The sequence below is a fragment of the Podarcis filfolensis genome (genome assembly GCF_964270895.1).
Source record: "Podarcis filfolensis genome assembly, chromosome: 8".
NCBI classification, from domain to species: domain Eukaryota; kingdom Metazoa; phylum Chordata; class Lepidosauria; order Squamata; family Lacertidae; genus Podarcis; species Podarcis filfolensis.
The window spans coordinates 48946939-48974091 of record NC_139611.1 but is presented as its reverse complement, the minus strand read 5'-3'; the positions used below and the strand labels follow the sequence as shown (position 1 = coordinate 48974091).

The 27153-nt window shown below is 42.4% G+C and overlaps 1 long non-coding RNA gene across 3 annotated transcripts in view; it reads right to left on the bottom strand.

Moving 5' to 3' along the window:
- LOC310769994 overlaps positions 1-22814 on the bottom strand; it is a 94170-nt gene extending 71356 nt beyond the window's left edge. The window contains exons 1-4 of one of the 3 annotated variants that reach the window (XR_014551911.1): positions 22750-22814; positions 20426-20654; positions 4124-4178; positions 2352-2405 (exon numbers count right to left, since the gene is read on the bottom strand). This is a non-coding gene — a long non-coding RNA (uncharacterized lncRNA). Of the gene's footprint in view, positions 1-2351; positions 2406-4123; positions 4179-15132; positions 15702-20425; positions 20655-22749 lie in introns of those variants that run through there. The other 2 variants (XR_014551910.1, XR_014551912.1) reach the window with 2 other exon arrangements.
- Positions 22815-27153: the final 4339 nt, after the last annotated feature.

Sequence of the window (27153 nt, the reverse complement as noted above, 5' to 3'; positions counted from 1 at the left end):
CACCCAGAGAGAGATGCAAACTGATCTGATTAATGTCCCTTAGGGCCCTTGGATAATTTCAACAAGATTGCTAGACCAAAACTGGTTTCGGTAAAACTGGTCATTTTATCTTTTCAGATTTGAGAGTCGCATTTGTACAGAGGCCTTGTAATCATCTCTTTCAAATGGTGCAGCCAAGATCAAGACAAGCTGATAGGAGCTGCGATAATTAAAACAGAGGCTTTCGTTTCTAAGTGCAATATTTGGAACATATGAACCCTTTCACAAAAGTCCCCTTCAGAGGCATCTTTGGATGAATTCAGTAGGCACACCTGCCCTGGGCCCTATGGGGGATAATTTTTAGGGTGGGCAAGGGGGGCATTCATTCCAGGAACATGTTTTAGATTAAATGTGATTACTCCTCAAGGGTAGGGATGTTGAAAAACTGACAAGAGCAGAAGAGGAAGCAGAAATGGCTGCAGTGTGCAAGTTCATCTGTGAACAGGAAGAGAAACCACTCAAGGGAAGATAATCAGTATTCTTATTGTTGTTGTTTTTAAATGTCCAAAGAATTAATTACTCTCATTTTATATCATTTTGGTGTTTCCCTTACATTTAAATGAATGTAAGTTACATATACAGTGGTACCTTGGGTTACAAACGCTTCGGGTTACAAACGCTTCAGGTTACAGACTCTGCTAACCCGGAAGTAGGACCTCAGGTTAAGAACTTTGCTTCAGGATGAGAACAGAAATCACACGGTGACGGCGCAGCAGCAGCGAGAGGCCCCATTAGCTAAAGTGGTACCTCAAGTTAAGAACAGTTTCAGGTTAAGAATGGACCTCCGGAACGAATTAAGTTCTTAACCAGAGGTACCACTGTATTAGATAAATAGTTATGTATGTTACATAAGTCTTGTTAAACAGTGGACAGTGAAAATAGTAACACAGTATCTGGTGGAAGTTGAACTGCAGCAGAATGAAAGCAGTGTTGATTCTGACAAATACAAGTTAGAATGAAAATTGTTGCCTTCTTATATCCCGACTCAAGACTGTTCCTATTCCTGGCAAATGCCCTGGTGTTTCAGGCACCTACCTATGCATTTTGCATGAATGGTCTTAGCAGGGGGGAGAGTTGTTTAAGTGGTGGTGTGTATTACCGTTTTGTAACCAAGCAACATTTTATTGCCTGTGCAATTTTTTTCTGTCTGCTGTATGGAAAAGCACATGAATCTGACCTTTGAATAGTTTTGTAAGTAAACCATTTTATGAGTTACTAAACATGTGGTCTATCTTTGTGCTAGGGAATTGGGATACTTTGGAAAGAACCATTAAAAGTGGGATACTTTCACTGGAAAGGGCACATTTAAAAGGTTTTACAGCCTATATTTACACACTTTTCTTTGCTGCGTGTTTTGTAATTTTAAATCTCTGCTGCAGCTTTGTCACCAAAGACTATTGTGCCTAACTTGGGTCTTGGTAGGGGTGGGAACCTGTGACTCTCTGGCTGTTGCTGGACTACAACTCCCATTATACCTGACCACTGCTGTCGCTGGCTGGATTGGATGGGGGTTGAAATCCAACAGCATCAAGGGCCACAGGTTCTACACCCCTGGTTTAAACCTTGCTGAGAATCATGTCTTCTCTATTGATACTATTTATTCTATGACTTTCAAGATATTGTAAGATACTGTAGATACCCTATTTAATTCTGCCTTGTTCCAAATTCCCATTTCCCCTAAAGTCACTGCAAACTGAAAAGTAGCATATTTTAATGCATATTGGGGTGGGTGGTAGAAATAATCTCCCACTATTTTCATGCCTCTCCTTTGCTATTACAGCAACATTTTCTCTTGTGACCGAACAATAAATGTTTCATAAACACTTCCATCCATCTGCAAGTGGACCTTGAAAATTGATTATTTTTGTTTGTTTGTTTTTACCCTTCCAAATGTTTCTGCTGTTAATGCAGCCAACGTATTATTTTTTCCCCTGCTAGGAAAGAATGTGAAGAATTAGGAAAGCTGAAAGAAAGCAAGACTATGTGTTTTGAAGATGAAGCCACTCATGAACATTGGCACACAGCCTTCTTGGAACAAACGTCCAAACACAGCCTGAGGACCGATGAACAGTCAATTTTTCAACCCCGTGGGGTGGTTTTCACATTATCGGGGACAAAGCAATAGAGCAGAACTCTTTGCTTCATATTTAAAGGTCACCATGGTTAATATTTATTAGAAGTGGGGGTATTTATTTGGGGATAGTTTTCATCTATTATTTCTAGGAAGGCCACAAAGAGTTCAGCGCTAGGGAGAAACAGTTAATGTTGTTTTTATGCTAATAACTACCAAATGGTACTGCTGCAGTTCTGGACTGGAAAGGGCAACTTACATTTTCCACACGTGCACGTTAATGGTACAAGCAACACTGTAAAAAATAATAATAACAAGTTGTTCCAGATATAGCCTAAACAGAAACAGATTTCATCCCCGTTCTGTAAATTTGATAGCTTGGTAATGAATGCATTCAGTATGGCTTGACTTTGTTTTACACGCTTTAGACAAGTGTTGTGTTCACAAATAATATAGTCCGCAGGCAGGCATCTTCACTCCCATCCCTTCGTAAGTGAATACATCTTTTTGCATATATGATCCTGGCTAGCTATTAGGAACACCTCCAAAATTATACACATCCAAATTTCATCCCGGATTTGAGAGTTTAAAATTACCTGCTTCTGTTTCTGAAGCAAAGCTAAAGCCTTTGTCATAGAGTCCATCGTTAACTGGCTGCAGTGTCTCTCTGGGTCCCCAGAAACAGAGGGACAGGGTACTTGGTACCTGAGACACCTCCTGGACCTACAAGCCACTTCCTATGTGAGGGCTGTAGAACCATCCCATTCCAACATTTGTCTCTGCTGAGAGCCTCTCTGGACCACCACCAGATGCCCACACAGTGCTCTAACAAACAAAGACACTTTGTATCACACCATGTTCTGAATCTGAATCTGGAAGGCGGGGAGTTTGAAGCTCCCCTCTTTTTTAGAAGTACAATGTCCATACAGTTGCCTCAAAGGGACATGCCACATTCATCCCTAACAGCAACTTGTTTTACTAGAAAGACATTTGAGCATGAAGCAGTGGGTTGTTCTGGTTAGAATATCCTTAGTGAATTGATTCTACTCATAAGAGATGCCAATGGCAATTAACACTCTGCATTTGAATATTTCCATCTTTTCTATGTATTTATTTATAGAACCATAAGTGTGTTCAATGTTTCCCAGAGTACAAGCAGGGTTGCAAGCAGCTGTGTAGCCAACAGGATCTTCTGACTCTGGTGTGCTATTTGTATTGAAGGTCCCAGCCTGGTACTATGTGTTTGTGTGTACAGTGGTACCTCAGGTTACATACGCTTCAGGTTACAGACTCTGCCAACCCAGAAATAGTACCTCAGGTTAAGAACTTTGCTTCAGGATGAGAACAGAAATCGTGCTCTGACAGTGCGGCAGCAGCGGGAGGCCCCATTAGCTAAAGCGGTGCTTCAGGTTAAGAACAGTTTCAGGTTAAGAACGGACCTCTGGAATGAATTAAGTACTTAACCTGAGGCACCACTGTATATGCATGATCCGGAGCTAATGTCCATAGTGCAGTGGCAGAGCACATGCTTTGCATGCAAAACATCCCAGGTTCAATCCCTGGCATCGTCACAAAGGTCTTGTCTGATACTCTGAAGAACAGCTGTCAGTCAGTATGGAAGATACACAGCTTCCCTCAAGCACCTGGACGGCCACTCTGAGAACTTGATACTGGATTAGATGGGCCACTGGTCTGATCCAGCAGGCTCTTTTGGCCATTTTATGTTCAGCTAGAGAGAGATGTGGTCTCACAAGGAACTTCCTTTGTTCTGCACGACAGCCTTCATGTACAGAGCCCCATGCCTCCCCACAATAGATTCAATCTTGTTTGCAACCCTCGTTGACAGGAGAGGAGAAAGTGGCGAAACCAAAGTCCTCAGTTATTAAATGCATGTTTCAGAAGGAAAAACAATGATAAAAGGTGGCCTTAAAAGCAATTGGCAGTGGCGGGGGTGGGGCTGGGGAGAGAAAAGGACTTTTGTGTTTGTATGTGAGGAAGTAACCTATTACTCACAGTTTGATCCATTTCCTTTCACCAATAGTGTCAAAGATGCAAGGTCATCATCCCACTGCAAGGGAAAGAGATTACAAAAATATTAATGGAATCCTTGGGATTATGCTGTGTTTTACCAGAAGTAAAACTATGTTTTTCATACATTTCCACATATAAAAATAGCTTGGATGGATTCTTGAAATCATTGGCTTAATAGTTCTATGACAGACAGAGAGAGAGGGAGGGAGGAAGGGAGAAGAGTCTCTAGTGACCAAAATCAGGTCACAGGAGTGAAGCTTAATAGAGACATTGAGTGGGAGGGATAGCTGGGCACAGAACTTGGGCTGGGTCCTGAAAGCTTGGGCTCCTGTGTCTTCCACACTAAAGACTAATATATGACTAGGACTATAGCCAAGCCTTCCTGAACCCGAGGCCCTCAAGATGTTAGCACTACAACACTCATCCACAGCAGCCAACATGGCCAAGTGAGGAATGATGGGAGTTGAAGTTCTAGCAACATCTGGGAGGCACTAGGCTGGACCATAGTTATCACCACCCAGAAGTACCACTGAAAGGTTCAGTTGTTGGAAGCAGAGCTATATCAGTGGTACGGTGAGATTCCCAGAAATGTCCACAGGCTGGTTTGGTGTATTTTAAAAGCATTTGCTGTTTCAGTTTGGTACCTCACATGATAACCAATGATATGTCTTCCTGAAGAATACACACATCTCTTCTGAAACATAGGGGTTAATGACTTTTCTTCCCACTCCGGTCCAGCCTTCCCTAAATTGCACCCTTGATAGCTTCCACCTAATAAACCATTTAAGAACACAAATAGAAGGAGCTATAACCAAAGTACATATTTCAAACAAATGGAAACAAAAACAGTGCATTCCCCATATTGCCAAGAATTTCCAGTTTTGGACTCATTTCTCACTGGCCTGGGTTCAGGAAGGCTGAGGGCTCACCCCATTCCTTTAGACTCAGTAACAGTCTATTACATATTGCTAAAAGTTTGCTAGTGTCCACATTTTCATGCTTCTAGACATTTTTTCAGCACAATGGTCTTGGGTTATAATGGGGCAAATGGGCCTCTGACAAGTAATGGAAAGCCATCCTTTACATATCATCTGAGTCACAGGAACTGGGCAAAGGTAATCTAGAGTACCCATCAAACATGTCTCGTCCTCATTTTATAATCCAGGAACGAAAAGCAGCAACCACAAACCACACTTCAAATATTCGCTTTGCTTATTAAGGGACATGCTTGTAGCAAGTTTCTGCACTGATGGTATCTGCTAAATTGTGTGAGGTTTCTAATCACTAAGTGGATTGTGCTTCAAAGAGCTAAATGAAAATATGCAATATATCAGTGTTACTTAGGTTATGTAGAGGGAAAAAATGACAAGGAGACCGAAAGACCTTCTGGCAAAGCAGAGCAACCTAAATGCAGAAAGAAAGCATCCACTTAAGACTTCTTCTGAGTCTTTCTTCATGCAATTCATTATGCTTTATGCTATTCATAATGTGTGTGTGTGTGTGTGTTTACAAGCTAGATGAAACTGAGCAATAATTTTAGTGCACTCAAGGACTGTGGATGCAATACATACGGCTAAGGAGTATCTGAGTGGAAATTGTGTGATCCCATCATGCACACAACAGCACAGGAACTGCTTTGCCATGCTGAGATTCCACAGTACAGCAGCATACATGTCATCACTGGAACCATACGTATAAGAGGCGCCAGTTGCTATAAGGCAAACCAGTGGGGAGTGACTTTAGTCGCACCTGCCCTTCTAGGCCAGGCAACAGCTGAGTAGGAACATCCACATGTAGCTGGCTCCATCACTGGGATTCTGGGATTCCTATGCACATTGTAGTGCCATGGAATCCTACCCTGTGCTAGGACTGGGCTGTAGACAGCTGTTGGAAGGGGGTTGGGGACCAAGAGTTGTGTCAGGGAGTCAGAACCAAAGACCACACCAGAGTCCAGAAGACTGTTGTTCAGGCAAAACACTGGTCCAAACAGGAAGCTCTCACTGTCCAGGAGAGCCCAAAGGCCATGTTGGGTAGTCAGGCCCAGTACAGGCCTTAAGAATATTTTGCATGTGCAGCTTTCTAGATGAAAGTTCCTAACCTTATTGGATGGTCAGGCATCTATAATAAGTTTGCCAGCAGTGTGCAGTGCCTCTGGAATGGAGCATTCTCCTTCAGGGTCTAGGTTGGACAAAGGGAAAACGTTGGCAGCTATGCCCTGTGTGGCATCAGTATTTGGTGACCCACTGTCTCCCACACTCCGTTCTACAGTGTCATTGTGGCATCTCCTGCAGTGCCTCTGAGGCTCAGTGTCCAGTGCAACCAAACCAGTCGCGCTCCCCTTCTGGATCTGACAAGAGTCATTCTCACTGAATATGCTTAAGGTGAATTCCATCTCACCTTGTCCCAATTCTCTGACAAAACTGAGTCAAAGTTCTGGGGTATATTTAAAATGACAGTGAGCCAGAGTTCCTCTGTAATAACAGCTCTGTCCTCCTGCTCAGAGCTTCTGACCCACGTGTTCCTGCAATCTTTGTTATTCTTTAAGAATATCTCGGTAAAGACCCCTCTGAGGACTTAAAAGTTCATCAATTAAAAAGTTACTTTTTTAATTAAAAAAATGTTGGGAGAATAGTGGTTACCAAAAGAAGATGCATTATCTCTAAGCAGTCAGAGTTTGGTGCATTACTGGTGCTAAGAGGTTCTTCTTTGAAAAGGGACTATATATAGCAGTGTTTGAATATACAAGTTTGTAAATCTGCATTCTTGAACGGTTACCAGAAGGATATCCTTTCCTTTCCTTTCCTTTCCATTCTATTCTTTTTTCCTTTTATTGGCATGCCATCTAGTCCTGATCCATGTGTCATCAGTGCTGAATGGGATTAAGAACTGGGATGGGCAAGCATATTGGCTTGGATGGCATTTCCTGGCTTCTCTGATTTCTTGTGCTTTTTAAGGAAATCATCAGATGCTTCGTCTTTTCTCCCAAAGTTTCCTTTCCTGTCATTGACAGCCACAGTCTCAAGTTCCCCCTCTCCTTCTCCCTCCCCTACTTTTTACTCCTTTGCCAAGCCATGTGCCACAAAATCAGCTCATCTTGGTTTTGTGCAAGAATATAGTTGGAAGACTTCTTTCGGAAAACGCTGCTGGACATCACATATATTTTCAGAGAAGTAGGGATGGGAATGAAGCAGATGGAAATTTATGGCCTAAAAAGGGCTGCTACCCAGAAGTAAATCTCCTTCCTGATAAGCTACTTAGGAAGACCAATTAAGAGGACACAAATTTGCATAGAATTTGCATAGGCTAATCTATATGTAGCAATGCAAACCTAGAAATGAGTCGGCCCATTGAAATTAATGAGCCCAAGTTATTCAGGTTCATTAACCCCAATGGGTCTACTGTGAGTAGAGCCAGCATTCGATACACGTTTTGTTTTGTAAAGCACACACATAGTTCATTAAATGGCGCTCTGGAACCTCTAGCAATTTTCAAGTGGACTGTGAAAGGAGAAAAAAAATGCTGGATAGAACATTGCCCCCACCTTTCTAGTTTCTAGGCTGCATCTTGAACTTGTCAAGCAGATGAGGACTGGGCAAAAAAATGCTCAGGGTCTATTGTTAGATTTTCAGGTGATTTGCAGTAGTTCAGAAAGGATTTCTGACTCCCAGTTGTAACCGAAGGAACAACAGAAATACATTTTTTTCTTCTAAATTAAGCTGCTGAAAGTGAAACCAAGAAAGCTTGGAGGGGAAACTGGAGTCAGTGCCGGATTTACGTATAAGCTAAACAAGCTATAGTCTGGGGCTATAGCTAAGCTATAGCTACTCTCTAGGGAGGCCCCCAAAAATTTTAAAGCAAAAAAACTGGATGTACATTTCCAAAATATAAGATAAAAAACAAATAAAATGGCTTTAGATACCTATTAGGTCCATAAATTACCATATAGCATGTATTCAACACAAAAAACAGCAAAAAATTGTTGTTGACAAAGGACAACTGGATATATAAAGGGCCCCATTACCTTCAGTAGCTTAGGGCCTCATCCAACCTAAATCCAGCCCTGACTGGAGTAGAAGAATTTATGTAAAAGGATTTGTGCATGATCTACAGTGTTGATGCTAGGTTGTATCCAGCACTGCCCTTCCATTAGGGGACCCTCTGGAGCAGAATTTGGGAGCCTAGGTGAGGAGAGAGGAAGCTCCATTGCATGACTGTGCTTCAATCCTGCTGGTGACTTCCCATTGGGATACATGGTAGGCCACTGTGAAAAACACTGTGAAAGACACATTTTTCTGACATTCTGTGCCCCCCTTCCTGAACCCCAATTTCACATCTGGCTCCAGTTGGTGGACTGCAAAGTTCTACAGGAACAATAAAGGGCATCTCGTAAGTCTAAAGCACTCTAATATAGACAGGACTCCTTGCTCAGTTTGGGACTGCTGCTAGCTTCAAAGCTCTAAGGGTGCGTAGACAGACAGGTAGGCAGGTATCTGGCAGATACTTGGCAGATAGGACTTCGGCATGCAAAACAGAGCAACCCTCAACATTTATGATTTGACAGCCAGCAAGACAGGAAGAAAGCATTTAAGCAACAATAACCACCCCGAAAAAGCAACCCCAAAAAAGTTGTATGCCAAGCCGGCTTAAGTTAACAAAGCAATTTGTGTAATGTTGCAGTATGGTGGTTAAGTGATGTAACATCCCTTGAGAGAAAAGGAAGCGTGTATCTAAGAGTCTGATCAGACAAATCAGATTACCCGAGATCACAGACTGCCGTAATAGCACTTGGCCTGCAAGTTTCTATGTCTCTGTCTGGTTTTCCACATTTAAAAGTAAAGCAGCAAGGGCTACGGCACCTGTTTTAATCATCAAAGAGAAAAAAGGAGGGATTGTGGGACTGGGACAGGGATTGCGGGAGAGAGTACATGGCAGAACTCTATCCAGTAATGTCTCATTATTAGATTTGCAACAAGTAGATAGCTCATAGTCATTTCTCACTTGTAATTACAGCTTGCAATGGCCTCGGCTACATGACTCTCTTCAGCAATTACCTCTCACATCTACGGATCAGGGAGAAATTCAAATCAGTCTGCATTTAAACTTACCTAATTCACACTTTCTGAAACAATATGTGAACTGAAACTCAGCCAGTTTCAGTTCAGCCTAGATTCTATGGGTTAACCTGCTATTAACTCACAGGCATTCCCTAGTGCATGCAGACCCAGCTATAGAAATCAACACCAATAGCGTAAGTATAAATAAAAAACAAGTACTTTTGCAATTCTCAGAATATTTAACGTTGCATTTTATTTCGCTTTATTATATCTTGTTTTAAGAGCATGATAAAAAGAACAGGCTAATGAAATTCTCCTCTCTGAGGTTGCATAATCCTAATCCTTGGACACTCTTGCATAGAAATTCTGCCAAATTGTGGGCAATTTTTGCATTCCATCTCCGGACAATTTCATTTTAGTCAATAGCTCTCCTGGGCTGGAATTATTTGTATTACTGAATCAGGCAAGGATCCAAGGCAGTGTGTTGTATTAAATGCTTGCCTCTTTACCGCCGCTCAAGTAACAAACTGTAAATCGAGAATTCAAGGCTTGACAATTTCCAGGGACTTTGGGAAATAAAATTCATCAGGATTGTTTACATCATTGATGCTAAGAGAAGTGACTCCAGCAATACTCTTAATTGTGATCAATCTTTATAACATAGGAAAATAGGAAGTTGCCTCATATTAAATCAGATTATTGGTCCATGTAACTCATATTGTCTCCGCCAGGCATCCCCAACCTTTGGCCCTCCAGATGTTTTGGCCTACAACTCCCATGATCACTAGCTAACAGGACCAGTGATCAGGGATGATGGGAATTGTAGTCCAAAACATCTGGAGGGCCAAAGGTTGGGGATGCCTGGTCTACAATGACCAGCAGCAACACTGACCAGTGGGGATTGAACCTTTTGAACCTATTGCATGCAAAACAGATGCTCCATTGCTGAGCTATAGCACGTCCCTACCTGTATTCCAACAGCAGAAAACTGACTTCTTGGGTTTCTTTTGGAATAAACTAATTCAACCTGCTCAGGAGCATTATGTTTCAGGGACATTAAAAATGTCCAGAAAACAGAGTGGCATGTGGCCCCCAGAAAGTTCACCAGAAATCCTCTGGTTCAAAATAGTTCCACACTCATGGCCTAGCTGCACTGGCAGAGAAACAGGGATGTGGAGGGAGTGGACTGCCCCTGGCACCACAATTCCGGTAGGGTGCCATCGTGGCGGGGGCCCCCCAACACGCGCTGTGCACCCGTGCACGCACAGGACTCCATGCCCTCATGTGGCGTGTCACGCTCCTAGAACACGCACCACACCCCTGCGGGTGGCACATCACGCCCTCACGGGCAACGTACCACGCCCCTGGGATGCATGCCACTCCCCCGGGGTGCCAGCCACGCCCCCACCTGCTCTCTGCCCCCGGTAGCAGAGCATGCAGCTTTGCCACTGCCTAGTTGGTGCCAGCCAGAGCAACTTCTGCCTGTGTTTCCTCACTATGACAACAGAACTGCTTTGCCAATCAGTATGTAAAGCTTGATCATCACGATCACTACTTCCAAAAAATGGCCCCAGGAATTGGTTTTGAAGACACACCATGGAGCAACCTTGATGAAGCTAAGGAGGTCCGGGTCTGATCACTCCCTGGGTGACAGCTTGCTTGAAAACCCCAAAAATACTACCTTGAGTTTTGTGAAAGAAAGCATATTCATTAATTGCATTTCAATACTATGGTATTTTGGGTTAAGAACTTAATTCGTTCTGGAGGTCCGTTCTTAACCTGAAACTGTTCTTAACCTGAGGTACCACTTTAGCTAATGGGGCCTCCCACTGCCACTGTGCGATTTCTGTTCTCATCCTGAAGCAAAGTTCTTAACCCGAGGTACTATTTCTGGGTTAGCGGAGTCTGTAACCTGAAGCGTCTGTAACCCGAGGTACCACTGTACACGTGTTTTCAAGCTAGATTTCTTAAAGTATGGGAATACAGGAAGCTAATACAGGAAACTGCCTCATACTAAGTCAGACCACTGGTCCATCTAGTTCAGTATTGTCTACCCTGACCTGCATAGGCTCTTCAAAGTTTCAGGCATGGGTCTCTCCCAGACATAACGGAGATGCTGGGGATTCAACCTGGGAGCATTTCCATGCAAAGAAGATGCTCTACCACTGAGCTACATCCCTTACCCAATCTGATTTTTCAACAATCACCTGACCTTCCAGGACCAACATTGCTGTGAACTCAAAATTTCAGAGGGAGTGCAACCCTAGTCAGAACAGGTTGTACCTCCAATCCTGGATCAACTTGTCCAGGCATGTCCAAAGCCACTTGCGGCCCCCAGGCTGGTTTCAAATGGCCCCCCAGGCAATTTTGAAAAAGCAATCTCTTGCGGCCCCGAGCGCCTGCCCACCAAAGCCAATTCCTTTTTGCGGGCTCGTCACGAGCTCTCTCCTCTGTGCAGGGCGCAGGGCTAGCCCCCGCACCATTAGGGAGTCCCTGGCTGCATCACACCTTGGGTTGACCAATCTGGTCAGCCAGGGGGCGTGGCTAAATAAATAAATGCTACAGTACACGTTTGGGACATTGATGCTGCAGTGATGGCAGTGGCCACCGCCTTGACCTCAACCGCCACGTTTCCCTTTCCTCATTTCCCCTTACTTACTTGCGTGCAAGCAGGAGGGGGCAGGGATCTCTCAGTTAGGCAGCAAGAAGCCTCCCCATCGGAGCAGCCCCGATCCCTTTCCTACTTGCATGCAAGCAGGAGGTTGACAGGGATTATGCCTCAGTTCTCATGCATGTTGTAGTCTCCATCATCCGGGGCAACAGGTTGACAAAGGCTGCTGTAGAGTCTCAGGGGTTGAAGCAGCCCAGGAAAGGAGATGACAATAATAACGGAGAGCTTGTTTCTTTGAAGTTTGACCACAGTCACTGTTCTCTTCTGCCTCATCAACACCTAAGTGTAAATGTAAGTTAAACCCAACAATTTCTGTGGGGTGCAATCCTAAAAAGCTCAACAACTTCACACATGTTCACTTCATCAAATCTGGCCCTCTTTGAAAAAGTTTGGACACCACTGAACTTGTCTACTGACCAACAGTACTTCCATCTTGTCTGGATTGAGTTTCAGTTTGCAAGCCCACATCACTGGGTCCAGATAACAGACTTCTTGGCATCAGTTAAACATGGGAGTCATGGGCTGGATATCATGTGCATAGTGATAGGACCCAACACCCAGATGCTGGGTGTTTATTCTTATTTCTATTAAGGTCATATATTGAAGCAAAAAGTGTTCACTGCTGTTCTTTTCAAACACACTCTAACTGAGGGATATGTCCCCACCCCCATGCATATAAGTACTGGCTATATAAGATGGGAAGTGGCTGCCCTTCTTCTAACCCCAAATTCAGGAGAACATAACCATATGCCAAAATAAACAGGTCTTTCCGCACTGACAAATTTATTTATTTAACTAATAAAATTGAGTTGCTCTGGCATATGGAAAAATTAAAAATAGCTATCCATTAGAGAAACATGAACCTTTTAATATTAACCATTTGGATCTTATCACAGCAATAACATTTATACCTTTATAATAAGTCTCATTCTGTATTAACCAGTTTGGTTTTCATTAATTTGATACGAAACACTTGCTAATATATTAGGAAAGTCACTAACACTATTAATTTACTAGATAAATTACTTCTGTATCTTGAAACTTTAAATGAAATGGAATTCACTAATCCTAATTGGTTTGCCTTCTACTGGAATTATTTCCCATTAGTTCAGCATGGTTTCTCGTTTCATACTTGAACAGAGGAGGCTTCTTCAGCTCCCAGCCTTGGGGTACAATCCAATGGGTTTATTAATTATCAGGTATTCATTTAAAGGGGTTAATTAAGCAATAACTTTTCATGGATGGCCGTGTAGGAAGACATGCTGCTGATTAAAGCACAGAGGCCATCATTTTCTTCCATTGTGAAAGAAATAAATATTTTCAAATTATTTAACTAATTAGCTAGGAGTTCCCAAACCCCTCTATGAGAAATTTGGCAGTGGGCTACTTTTTCTTTCTTCTTCCCATCTGCTGCACTCAGTGGTTGCTTCACACAACTTATTCATGTGCTAATAAGCTCATCACGGGCAAGTTTTCCTTCCTCTCACCAGCATTACACTGGCACAGCTTTTCTCTGTGTTGAAAAAACTGCCACCGGACAGAAACATCAAATAAAATGGTCATTTTAAAATGACCAAAAGTACAAGGAATGGGTGGGTGGTCTTGCAATTGCCACCCACTGGTTACATAAGAATATCATCATCATCAAACCTTTATTGCATTAGCATACAGCCATAGCAGGATAAGACAAAAAATGCTAGAGAGAAGCAACCTAACAAGATTCAAACGATAAAAAGAATGCCCTGCTGGACCAGGCCAGTGGCTCATCTAGCCCTCTTCTTACAGTGGCCAACCAGATGCTCAGGGGAAGCAACAACAGCACTCTCTTAATCTGTGGTTTCCAGCAGCTGGTATTAGGAAGCATATTGCTTTGAACGGTGCAGGTGGAGCATAGGCTCAAGTCCTGGATCAAGTGTGTTTCATCTTCTGTGTGATGCTCTAAAAATATTTGAACACTGCTACTACATTTTAATCTTATCTTCTGCTATTTGCTTATTAAACATCAAGCCCAGCTGATCCTAAAAGACTTAGGAACACATAGAGATGGCTAGCCAAGAACAGAAAAAGAGAAAGACTTGCTGCTCCATCCGGTACCCAACATGGCCAGCCAAAGTGTCCAGGGAAGAATTCTATTATTTATTAATTTATTATTTATTCAACTTATACACCACCCTATACCCAGAGGTCTCAGGGCAGTTCACAACAAGACCGCAACATATAAAATCAAACCACAAGCAGTAACCCAATAACCAGGCCCCCAAAAGCCACATTCTAAAAGGGTGTTGGATCTGACATATGGTGAACCTGCTGTCATTTAAAACATGACTGGCAGCTGTGTTCCTGAATATGAGGAAACATCTCACCAAAAGATTGACATTCCGCAAAGGGTTTAGAAATTCCAGATCAAGTGAGTGCTTTTTCTAATGTAAGATTGCAAAGTGTTCACATAAAACTAAGGTGCTAATTATCCGTTGCAAGAATGACAGTTATTGGACTGGGCCTGAAGTTCAGATTCCTGTTGACTCCAGTCAGAAATAATTGTGGTTGTTCTGCCATTCTAAAAATATGGCCTTACGTGTCCAATGGAAACTTCCCAACACAGCTCCAGGTTTGCATATTGGATATTTGCAAAGTGGTTTGTTGTGAGAAACCCACAAATCAACTATTTCCCCACATGATGGATATGGAGAGTGACCAGAAATAACTGAGAACGCTGGAGAAAATAATGATAGTTAGCACTCAAGTAGCTGACCAGTGGCAAGCATAGCCAAGATAGCTGGACAGACATACAGATAAACGGATCTTTGTAGTCACAATTGTCCTATTGAGAAGACAAAATAAGCACATAACAGACTCCCTGTGGTGTGGTAGCCATTACCTGAAGGGTACTCTGAACGGTTTGTGTGTTTGTCAGGTGTTGCATATTACCTAACATACTGCCTTAAACCAAATCAGACTATTGGCCCACCTAGCTCAGTATTATCTACTCTGATTGGCAGCAGCTTTCCAGAGTTTCAGACAAGATTCTCTCTCAGTCCTACCTGGAAATATCAGGGATTGAACCGGGTAGTTTAAGTAAGCAAAGCAGATCCTCTGCCAGTGAGCTCCATGTGATATATCAGCCTCTAAACAGAATCTCTCCCATGACTGACAACCTCTCTCCTCCACCCCAATATCTATCTATCTATCTATCTATCTATCTATCTATCTATCTATCATCTATCTATCATCATATTTGCATAAAAATTGCATATGTCAATTTATCTGTTTAGATGCAACATTAGAAATATTTAATGAAATTGTAGGAGAAATACAACAAATCTTGCTATACAGTGGTACCTCGGGTTAAGAACTTAATTCACTCCAGAGGTCTGTTCTTAACCTGAATCTGTTCTTAACCTGAGGTACCACTTTAGCTAATGGGGCCTCCTGCTGCCGCCGTGCTGCCGGAGCACAATTTCTGTTCTCATCCTGAAGCAAAGTTCTTAACCTGAGGTACTACTTCCAGGTTAGCGGAGTCTGTAACCTGAAGCATCTGTAACCTGAAGCGTCTGTAACCTGAAGCGTCTGTAACCCGAGGTACCACTGTATTTGGGAGGAAGACTATGTCCACAGAAGAATGATCTTTGTAAAATGGGACACATGGTGAACCCCCTACTTCACTTGTTCTAGTCTTCTGCAACCTGCTTCCTTGAGATTCCCCTCTTTTGCTCCTTGGAAAACATGTGGCCCATAACCTGCATTTCTTGTGACAGTGGAAATGTAGAGCTGGAGGGTCACTTGTAAGACAGAATCGGTGGATGGGACAGAGAGGCACTTTATCTTCACAACAACCCTGTAAAATAGACCACAGTGAAATTTGAGCAAAACAACGAAAGGTATAGTACTAGCACCTTCAAAATTAACACATTTAGTATGGCAAAAGCTTTTGGGAACTAATGTTAACTTCATCAGATGCATCATTCTTGCTAATCCATTACATCTTATGGAATAATACATTGAGTAGCCTCTAAACGGTGCTTGACCATTATTTCATTTGTGCTGTAAGTTATGACTAGCCGGCTACCACTTTGACTGAAAATATTCATTGAGCAGTATACCCAACACCACAAAATGAGTGAGTGATGGAAAAGAGGATTTTTATGCTAGGTCTGCAGATCCCCTACCACTGAGCCACAGCTTCTTCCCCTGTATCAAAGAAAGGAACCAGGTTGTCCCTGAAAGAACAGATCCAAACAGCTAGGGGCAAAAACACAGGATGCTATGAGCTGGCAAAGAGAGGATAATGAAGGAATTGGCACAGTTCTTCTGAAAAGAAGTCCTCACATGACTTTGCAATTCATTTTTCTTTGGTGCCACATGGTATTGGTTATGCAATGGCAAAACTTGTAATTCTGTCAGCTGCCAAACTTAGTGCCAAGAAACATTATATAAATTTCTCTTTGCAGCCATCTGCCAGCACATGTTCCATTTCTGGTTTCCCTAGAGCAGATACCTTTGAAAAGCCAATCGCGTGGTGGTTAAGAAAAACCCAGATTAGCTATAGCTTCAAAATAAAAACTATATATGCATTTGTGACCTAGCTTGTTCTGAATAGGATGGGTCCTGGGCTTGACATTTCTGCAAAAGACCTCTACCCAAGAAATTAGAGACACTAATGGTCAGGAAAGACAGAAGTGGACTAAATGGACCAATGACCTAAATCAGGGAAGAGCTGTAGCTCCAGGATAGAACACCTACTTTGCATGCAGAAGGTCCCAACTTCAATCCCCAGGTAGGGCTGGGAGAGATTCTTATCTGAAACCCAAAACAGCCTCTGCCAGTCAGTGTGGACAATCCTGTGCCAGATAGACTAATGGTCAGACTCAATATAAAGTAGCTTCCTTTATATTCCTGGCACAGGGCAGGGTAGGGAGTTGGACCACAGGAAACTCACTGGCAGTTTTGCAACCTGACCAGCCCAATTTACAAGGCTGGAAAGAGTGAAAGGCTAATGGCTCAAGAACTTCCCAGCACATGCCCAACCCACACTGAAGCCACATCCTCCTAAAACTCTGGACAGCAGCCAAAAAGGAGGGGGAGGATATTCAGGGTGTCCAGGATTCATGTACTCTCATGGGATTCATGTGCTGATAAGCTTGCAAATATATATTTATCATGTGTGCATGGAGAGACAGACAGACAGATAGAATAGCAAGCATGGGGAGGGGGGACAATCTGGTTTAGAATCCTGGATGGGACCGAGGGAATTTAAACCTTCACTGCCTTCCTGTGATTCAGATCAGGAATCTCTCCACCACACCTGCTATTAGGATTGGTATGTATCCTACTCATTTAATCAGACCCATTAACATTAATAGATGTTCATTTCAATGGGTCTACCCTGGCTATGGCTAGTAATGGATATAACCCATTGGTAGAAAAGCCCCCTTTTGCACCAATGGGAATGTCACTCTCAAAGCAGAGAGCAGGCATGGAAGGGATCAGGATTGGGACCACAGGGTGGGGCAGAGGGTGGGCGGGTGGGAACCCACCCCTTTGTTTCAGTTTGGATGGCTGCTAGTTGCTCTTTTAGAAACTACCATTCACTGATTGCTTACTGTGCAATTGGACTTTATAACATTTAAGATGTATTAGTTTTTTTTTTTAAAAAAATGTAATATCTGAATTGTCCTGGATCTTCACAAAAATCCTGGAAGACAAGTTAGGCTCAGAAAGAATATCTTGCTCAAGGCCACCCAGTTAGTTTCATGGCTAAGCATGGATCTGATGCTGGCCCTCCCACACCTAAGCTGAACAGTCTATCTGCAAAGCATTGAAGAAGGCGGCGTAGGATAAATGCCTGTGTTACAAGGTTTTTCCAAGAACATCAAAGGCAAGAGATATGGGATTGCCTTTGAGTATTTAAAATCACACATGTCTACACCAAACTCTTTCCATGAGCCAAGTGAACCTGACTTGACTTGCCTAGTCTGTCATACAAAGCCATATGAACTTGATTTAATGATGTCTGTGACACTAACAAAGTAATATTTTTAAAAAATAAATCCAAATATTTGTATATTTGCACCAGATAGGTATTCCAACAGGAGCAACAACATGTTGATAAAAGTCTATAGACCTCACATCCCACCACCTGAAATTTCTGAACCTGTGTTCACATGATCTGACAAACACTTGATGTCAGTTGCATGTATCTGTGCTGAGTCCAGAAGAGATAAGTGTGGGTTGTCATAAATGCAGTTTGAGTTGCAAACATGGCCTGCAAACACACTTAGGTCCATTGGTTTCAAGTGACTTATGCAAATTCAACTCAGCTGAGAATCTGGTTAAATAATCATATGATCACACCCTGAGCTCTGGACATTTCACTCAAAACCACAATCCACTAATTTGGTTTATCAATTGACTTCTGAGTGTCCACTAGTCAGAGTCAGTCCTACCATTAGGCAGAGTGAGGCAGTCGCCTCAAGCAGTAGATGCTTGCAGGACAGGCAACAGTAGAATAGAGCTGTGTGTTCTGCACAATTGCACTAAGCTAGCCTGCTGTAGTGAAGGGCACTTGTCTGTGTTGAAGTAAGATTTGATTACCAGTTTGATCAGTTTTTGAACATGGAACCTAGGAGGAGCTGCCATCTTGTTGTTTCAGGCAACAAAGTGACCCTAGTCACAAGATCACGGTGATTGTATAAAATGGTTAAAATGCATCAAGTTAATTGACCAAATTATACAAGAGCATTTACAGTTGACCCTTCTCAGCAGTGCTCATTCATATCTTGCACTGGGAAACATTTTAGAAGAGAGAGAGAGAGAGAGCGCAACTAAAAAGGGTGTGTGTCCGGCTGAATCAAAATTAGCCAAGCAACAACTTTGAGTCATTTTGTATTCCTGCAAGCACGTTACAAAATTACATCACTCTCTACCTCATTAAACAATGTCTGTGTGGGATTCTGGAAATGCAGCCCCCTTGCACTATTAATTAAGCAACTGCTCTGTTGCCATATAAACATCACCCAGATGCACAGTGTGTTCTGCTCTGTAGTTTCCTTTCAGCTCTCTATGCATGGATGCACCAGACTGGTGTGAGCAATCTCACTTGGAAAGGATGTCCTGTTGGAATAAGGCTGGTGGCTCCTTTATTTCTTAGCATGAGCACAAGAGCTCAAGTGAGGTGTTTAGAAAGCCACTCAAAACAAAGCAGATCACTTCCACCGAGAGCAATCAGACATGCACAGTTAAAATATGCTAAAGGCTTGAGCTCAGGCCTCTTAGCTCCCATCACAAGTGTTCCATTCAGGCTCAAGTACCCTTGCAGAATACTCCTGATCAGCTCTTGACATTGCTAAAAACAACTGTCCAACCCACCGTATTATCTGTCATTATTGCTATGGTATTAACTTTCCACACACACACACACAATAATGGAACCATGTTCTTAGATGTCACCTTGACTGTGGGCCCAAGGGTGAACTTCAATTTTACTTGAATTTAAGTGAAATGGGAGAAAATGGGCTATTCCTCCCACCTCCTCTGGTTGTATATTCCAAACTAAATTATGCAGTCTTAAAGTGGCAAGTAAATGTAAGGATAGTCATTTTCTAGGCTCAATAGTCTCAGCTACAAGGAGTCATTATTTTCTGGGCATTATCCTCTGAACTATTTTGCTAGGTTTGTGTTTATGTAGGTGTTTGTGTGTGTATATACACACACATATATACACACACACACACATACAAATTCATTTCTTTTTCATATATATTCTTGACATGTGCCTATCCCAAGAACCTTTCTCAACCCGAGGGCCACATTCCCTCATGGGAAAACTTCCAGGGGCCACATGCCAGTAGTGGGTGTGACTCAGAGGCAAAAGTGTGCAGAGTAAGAAATGTGACTTTCTTTCCTTTGTATGTTAGGATACATTCCAACCACTAAAAATTCTGAGGTTTCTATATTCACACATGCACCTCCTCACCTACCACCACTCCAGGCAAGCACAGAGCAGAGCCAACAAGGGTGTGGTCTGGGAAGAGGGGTGTGTCCTAGGGAGGGAGAGTGGCCTGAGAAGAGTCCCAGTGGCCAGATAGAGAGTCCTGGAGGACCACATTCAGCTCCTGGGTTTAAGGATCCCCACTATATATGTATATATCTTACCTGAAATGAAATATTTGTCCTGGAGGGCTTTGCTAGCTTGATAAATGGGTCTTTACCATGCGAGTCTGCTTCTTAGGGTTTTAGTCTTGCTTTAAATTATTTTTAGTTCAGATAGAAGGTGAGTAAGAGGCACATAACATAAGAGTATATGAATTTATACAATATGGAAAAAGTTTCTCTCCCATTCATAATGCTAGAACTTGTAGACATCCATGGAAATGAAATGTCGGAAGATTCAGCACAGACAAAAGAAAGTACTTCTTCGTGCAGAACATATAATTATGACATTCGCTTCCACAAGAGGCAGTGATTGCCACCAACCTAAATGGCTTTAAAGAAGAATTAGACAAATTTATGGAGGATAAAGCTATCAATGGCCACTAGCCATGATGGCTGTGTTCTACCTACCTCTGAAGAACAGTTGCAGAGGAACGCATATGGGAAGAGCGTTGTTGCACTTCAGTTCCTGCTTGTGACCTTGCCTCAGGCATCTGGTTGGCCAGTGTGAGAACCCATTGCTGGATTAGATGGACCTTCAGACTGATTCACTGATCCATCCACAGGGCTCTTCTTATGCACTTATGTTTACTCAATGGTTCACTTCATATCCTATATGTGACACCAAAGACCTGGGCCCCTGCAGAAGTTGCATTAGATTATAAGATATAGATTTCTGTATTCTCTCTTTCCATTCTTTTCTGGAATTCAAGCTACATAATCCATTATGCTTTTGGCAAGTTTAATCCCCCCCCCCATTGCATAACTCAATAAAAATGTATTTGCAAATGTAATTACAGATCAAGCTAACAGCTTTAATCACAGTCTGTGCAAAGCATGTTATGAAATGGCTTCATATATATGGCTGGGAAGTTTATGTGATATATTCTTTAGCAAACTGTAATAAAAAAATGGGGCGGCCATGCACGAGAAAGTACTGACCCAATTTTTGTACCCTTTAATAAAGCATTATTAAAACATTAGTATGGCATTTAATAGAACATGGGCTGTTAAAATTATGAAATGGCTCGCCATGTTGTGAGATACATGTTGATGACCATAAGTATAAATAACTGTGGTGTATTTTACACATTGCACCTAATGGAACCAATGGCCCTTCTAATCCAGAAGTCAATAAACCCCATATCTTCTAGGGTTTTTCTCACTCCACTCGTGGACACCTCAAAGGCTCAGGCTATTATGTTGACAAATAAGGATTTAGGATCCTGTGCTATTAGTACTGTGCAATCACAACCCCCAAAAAGAGGCACCATAATTTGTTGGCCGTATACCTGCCTTGCATACAGAAGCTCTAAGCTTCCATGACTGGCAGCTCCTGTTAAATGATCAGGCAAAGGTGAAGGCAAAGGCCTCTGTCTGAGATGTCTTGAGAGCTTCTCTTGTTGAGAGCAGTGAGTACTGAGCTAGGTGAGCCAAGGGTCTGACAGTAGAAGACCAGTGTGGTGTAGCGGTTAGAGTGTTGGATTAGGACCTGGGAGATCAGGGTTCAAATCCCCACTTGGCCATGAAGCTCACTGGGTGATGTTAGGCCATTCACTGCCTCTCAGCCTAACCTACTTTACAGGGTTGAGGAAAGGTGAGCCACTTCGAACTTTGAATACAAATTCAATAAATAAACTAAATAGCATAATATTCCCTGTACTGTACTGCACAGTACTGACCTCAGCTCCTTTGAGAGCAGTTCCTCTGCATGCAAGGACAGTTGCTCACAAAGGAGCAGCCACTGGCACTGTGCAGGATCAGATCCTCATCCATCACCATGCAGGATCAGATGAAGAAGCTGCTTAAGAGGCCCTCCGAATATGCCCAATTTCACTCGGCCCTCTGGCAAATCTGGTGCACAGCCATCATCATCATCATCATCATCATCATAGCAGCTACTCAGGTCATTTGAGAATTGTGGATGGCAGTTTTGGTCCTAGCGTGGATAGACTGAGCTGAACTGTGTGTGCACTGTGCATATGAAGCCACTGTTCCAACCTATAAGGAAAAGAATTTATATATATATATAACTGCATCCTCCTGTTTGAACTTGTGTAATGAAAGCATAACTGATCACTTGCACAGCCAGGGCAAAGAAGTTTGCAGAGGGAGAAGTAGAAAAAATATTTTACTCTGGAGGCTTTTTCTAAAGTGCCCTTGTTTGTTGTCTTGGCAGGAAAGTTCAGCACTTGGCACCAAAATGTTGGAATTTGGCCCAACTGTAGAATTGCTCCACTTGGCCTTCCTCTCTCTCCCTCTCTTCCTTCAGGATCCTGTTGCTAAGCAGATGGCCCGATGGCCGATCTGGGGGCATTTTCAGCCCCACCCTTAAGCTACAGCCTGATTCACTCTCATTTCCCCGCCAACAAGATGAAGGTCTTGCTTCTCCTACTTGCTAATAATAACAGTAAAAGAAACCCCAGAGCCAAGTTTGTGCAAGTAAAACCAAAGATGCTTTTGCCAAGAACACAAGACAGCAGCTGAAGAAAAGGAGTTTGTGCTGTTTGTTCTCTCTCTCTCTCTCTCTCTCTCTCTCTCTCTCTCTCTCTCTCTCTCTCTATCCCCAAGGGAATCGGGGCTGCTATAGATTGTTATCCTGTCAGACTTGTTCTGGTTTTCCTCTTTCTGCTTTTGCACAGACTTAAGGTACTACCAAAGTCACCTCTTGCTGCCACCCCTTCCTCGTCTTCAATCTCCCTGCCTCCCTCTCTTTAATAACTTTATCAACTCACTGAACTTCAGGATGATTTGTGCCTTTCAGAGTCTTGCTTCTCTCAGCCAGGACTTGGATCCCATCCATTCTGCAGTGTGTGTGTGTGTTGCTTTTTTATTATGAAAGGGCACACTTAACTCTTTCTCAGGCCATAGCAAATATGCATTCATCTATTTCCCAGGCAGAACATTTTGGAAGCTTTTCTGCCTGCACTTCTCCCTCAAAAAACCCTCTGAAACCTTACAAACAAACAAACAAAACAAAAACCAATTGGATTAAAATCAAAAGGTATTGCTTCAAAAGCCTACAAAATGGGAGAAGGAGGGTAGAAATTATGATCCTACAATTTTTCTAGATGAATGTGCTTTATACTGAGCAAGGATGAGATTTCCCCTGCTCCTTTCCTTAATTTTCCTCTGTTTTCCTCTGCCCTGCGTTCAGAGCTGTCTCTACTGTTTACTAGAGTGAGGTGGCTGCCTCAGGCAGCAGTTGCTGAGGGGACAAGTAATTGTGGGAATGGGTTGGAGAACAGAGCTATGTGGACCACACAGCCCACCTCTTACTCTTTAAGCTAGCTTGCTTCCTTTAGGATGATGCTGTCCAACTGTCAGAACTGTTTTTTTAAAAAAATCAACTTTTGTATGTGTGTGGGGGGGGGCACTTTCCTGACTTTACCTTAGGCTTTACTTGCATTCCACTTCTGCTGAATTCCAGTTCAAATTAGAAAAGGTGTTAAATTAATTCAGCAACTGCAGCATACACAGCGTGCCAATGGTTTCCTCTCCATCACTTATTTGGCCTCTCCTCTCCATTGTTATATTCCTGATGACACCTAGGATGGCCTCTGGTTCCTACTTCACAGAAAACACCCTGTATTTGAAAGATAGTCCGCTCCAACAAAACAGTGTCATATATTCGCACCTGGGAGACCATGATTCAAATCCTCACTCAACCATGAAGCCCAACAGATGATGTGGGGCCAGTTACTGTCTCTCAGCCTAACTTATCTCAAAGGGCGAGGCTCACATGGAGAGCAGGAGAACCATGTGTGCCATCTTGAGCTTATTGGCAGAAAGGTGGGATATAATGTTAATAAATAAAGAACTTTGTTTAAGGGTAAAGAAACGTACAGAGAAATTGAGCAGGGGTCTTGCGCCTTAGGGATAGGATATTCTGTCAATTACGGTTTCTTTCTTTTTCTCATCTTTCCAACCTTAAGTTGAATCTTCCACATTTGCACACTTTCAAGGCCTTTCATGAAAACTCTTAACGGCATTTTAATGCAAATTTCTCCTACACATCGTTATATGCAATTTTACCTAATACGCATCGTGTTGCAAGCACTTTCCCCAAATACAATGAGCTACATTGCAAAATTAGGAGAAAAGCACATTTTGAAGGACACTTGTGTTTTAGTTCACATAATGATTTGTATTAAAATGCAAGTTTCTGTCTCGTCAGTGCTCCAAGGTTATATGATATATAAGACTGCCCCCTTTGGATTTTATAATAATATGTTTTAATGGTGCTCATCTCCTCTGTAGTGTTTATTTAGATCAGGGATGGGGAACCAGTGGACTATAACTCCCATCATCTCTCACCATTGACAATGTTGGCAGGGGCTGATGGGAGCTGGAGTCTCGTGCTATCTAGAGGGCCACAGGTTCCCCATTCTGGATTTAGACCTTCTTCTATCCATCTCCTTGTACTTTTAAACAATAAATTCAAGGGAAAAGAGGTAATCATTGCAAACTCTACCCATATACAAATGTACTTATTTCATATGTTTTAATTTTTATATTTTGTTTTTCATGTTGTTCTAATTGTTTTTCATGCGTTGTATGCATTGAAAATTGAAACAAATATTTTAAAGTAAGTTCAAAGACAAAAATCTACAAGAATGAGCAACAAAATAAATATTGGAATAAAGCAGGGTAGCCAATGTTGTGTCATCTGGATGTTGTTGGACTACATCTCCCATTATCCCTGGTCATGGGTTCTGCTAGCTAGGGCTGATGGGAGTTGTAGTCCAACAACAACTTCTAGAGGGCACCACACAGGTTACCCCTGGATGAAAGCAGCACATGCAGTTTTTGCAAATGACAAGCAGATCAAATGAGATATTTAATAATGAAAATAAACAGAGTAGCAAAGCAAAAGGACACATATTCTTGCACAATCCTGCAGGAAAGGATTGAATGGTACTCGGCAGACTAATGATCCCAACATGTACTTTTCCCAGGCAAAATGTCCATTGAGACAATGAAGGGTGGTGGCCCTGTGTACTGCTGGTGATAATAAGTAGCCCTGTTCATGTGACAGGGAAGATGAACATGCAGGAAGGCATAGCCCCAATTTCCAAGAGAAAGAATAGCAGGGCTGCCCCAAAACATTTTTGCCGTCTGAGTTTTAGGACTTCCCACTCCACATACATAAGCCAAGCAGATGAGCAGTTAACTATTTCTTTTCATTCTTCTTGATTTTTTTAATTAACAAAATAAGATGTAACAGACTATACAAAGAAAAAATAAGTTAATGTTGTTAAAGGTGAGTCATATGAGTTCTACAGAGTTTGAGCATCAGTGAAAGTTCAGAAGTAGGATGCCTTTGTCTTTGTACCTGGGCATTTGGGGCTCTTTTGGAAGAATAAATTTGCCATTTAAATTATTCTTGAGATACTGAGACACAGTTCCACATGTTGGTGGATTGTGACAGGATCATGTGGATGCTGCGTTCCTCATTTACATGAAAAATAAAATCTTGCTAAATAGAAAGTTACTTAAAAAACAACAACATGGTTTCTGCTTTATCTGAGCTTATAGCCAGTGTCCATACTTGATCATGCAATCTTTCTCTGTTTACGCCTTCAAAATATTTCCGGTATCTCACTTCTAGCATTCTTTCAAATGTGTCTTTTAATGGCAGCATCTCCTCTATTTCACCTGAGGGCAAAACACTAACTTAGGGAGCACAGATCAGGACCTAGCTCTGTCCTCCAACATATCATCACTCACCCCAGCATTTGCCACCTGTGGCAGCTGCTTCACTCTACCTAACAGCCGGGCCAATCCTGGTGAACATGCTCTGTTCACAGCTTCAGATGAACACATGCAGTTCCAGTGGGTGCAATGCCATTTCTCTTCCCCTGTACCACCCTGGGAAAAGCAGAGATATGCCTATTATTAGGATTCACTATGGCTCCGCAGAGTGTTATATGGTCCTCTGTCTACACATTGACAGGCAAATCATTCCCATGAGCTCCTTCTCTTGTCTTCTCTATCTTCTGTAATATAGTCTTCATTCAGTATTGCTGGGTGGTGCATAAAAACCTTTCAAACAACAAATTAAAAGTGTAATTAAAATAAAAATTAAACGTGGCAGGGCAAAGATGCAAAGATGCTTCCCATCCTTTGAGCGAAGGCTTTACTTGTCAATTATTAAACCACAGTGCCGTGGCTCATACACGCAGGTCTGTGTGTGCACCTAGCTTTCAAAGCTCCATGGAAAAGCCGGCAACAGAGACTAGGGCAAAATCTTTCCCTGATCCTCACTTGTGAATTGCAGAGGCAGCTCACTGTAATGCTCTGAGGTCTCCCTGAGTTATATTTAATTGATTTACCTGTTAAATTTATCCCAAGAGACAGCAACTTGATTTGATCATTTCGGCTCAACTGCAATTGCTGCATAGCAATGCAGTAGTTTACCTCATAGAGACAGTTTCCTTTTTCCAGGGTCCAAGATGGTTCTCATCTCTGCTAGGAAGGGATATTTTCTTCTTCAACCCTCTGAACTAAGCCATTAGTTTGAGGTAAGGGTGGGAAACTTGTGAGCTTCCAGAGGTTGTTGGCGCACTGTTGCCATGCTAGCTGGGGTTGATGGGAGCTGGAGTGCCACAGCTTGCCACCCTGGTTTAAAATGCACATTGGTTCCTTCTTGATTTCAGTGTTGGATGTGACACAAAGGTAGCAACATTATGAGGAAGACACACCTGTGGTTTTTCAATATCCAACTTTGCCTCTGTCTTCTTACCTTGTCAAAGTCCCTATGACAAGATGTTTGATCAATTTATTTTGAATGTTTGTGATGACCAGGTCTAGACTCAGTATCATCATCAATGCAGTAGTAATAGCCTTGCTATTGCCATGCCATGTTTGTGCAATATTTTAAAGGTTGTCCTGTAAAGGAAGAATAAGGTAACAGCAGAAGGAGGTAGACATTCAAGAGACAAGAAGAGAACGAGTGAGTTGGAGAGCTCCCAGTCTCCAATTATAATCAGGACACTCATCACTTAACATATTGTTCCAGGATATGGCCTGAAGGCATATGAGGTCACCACTTTGCTGAAGCTAAGCAGGTCTGGATCAGGTCAGTGCCCAGATAGGTGAATGCCTAAAGGCCACATGCACTCTGCCTTGGTTGCCAT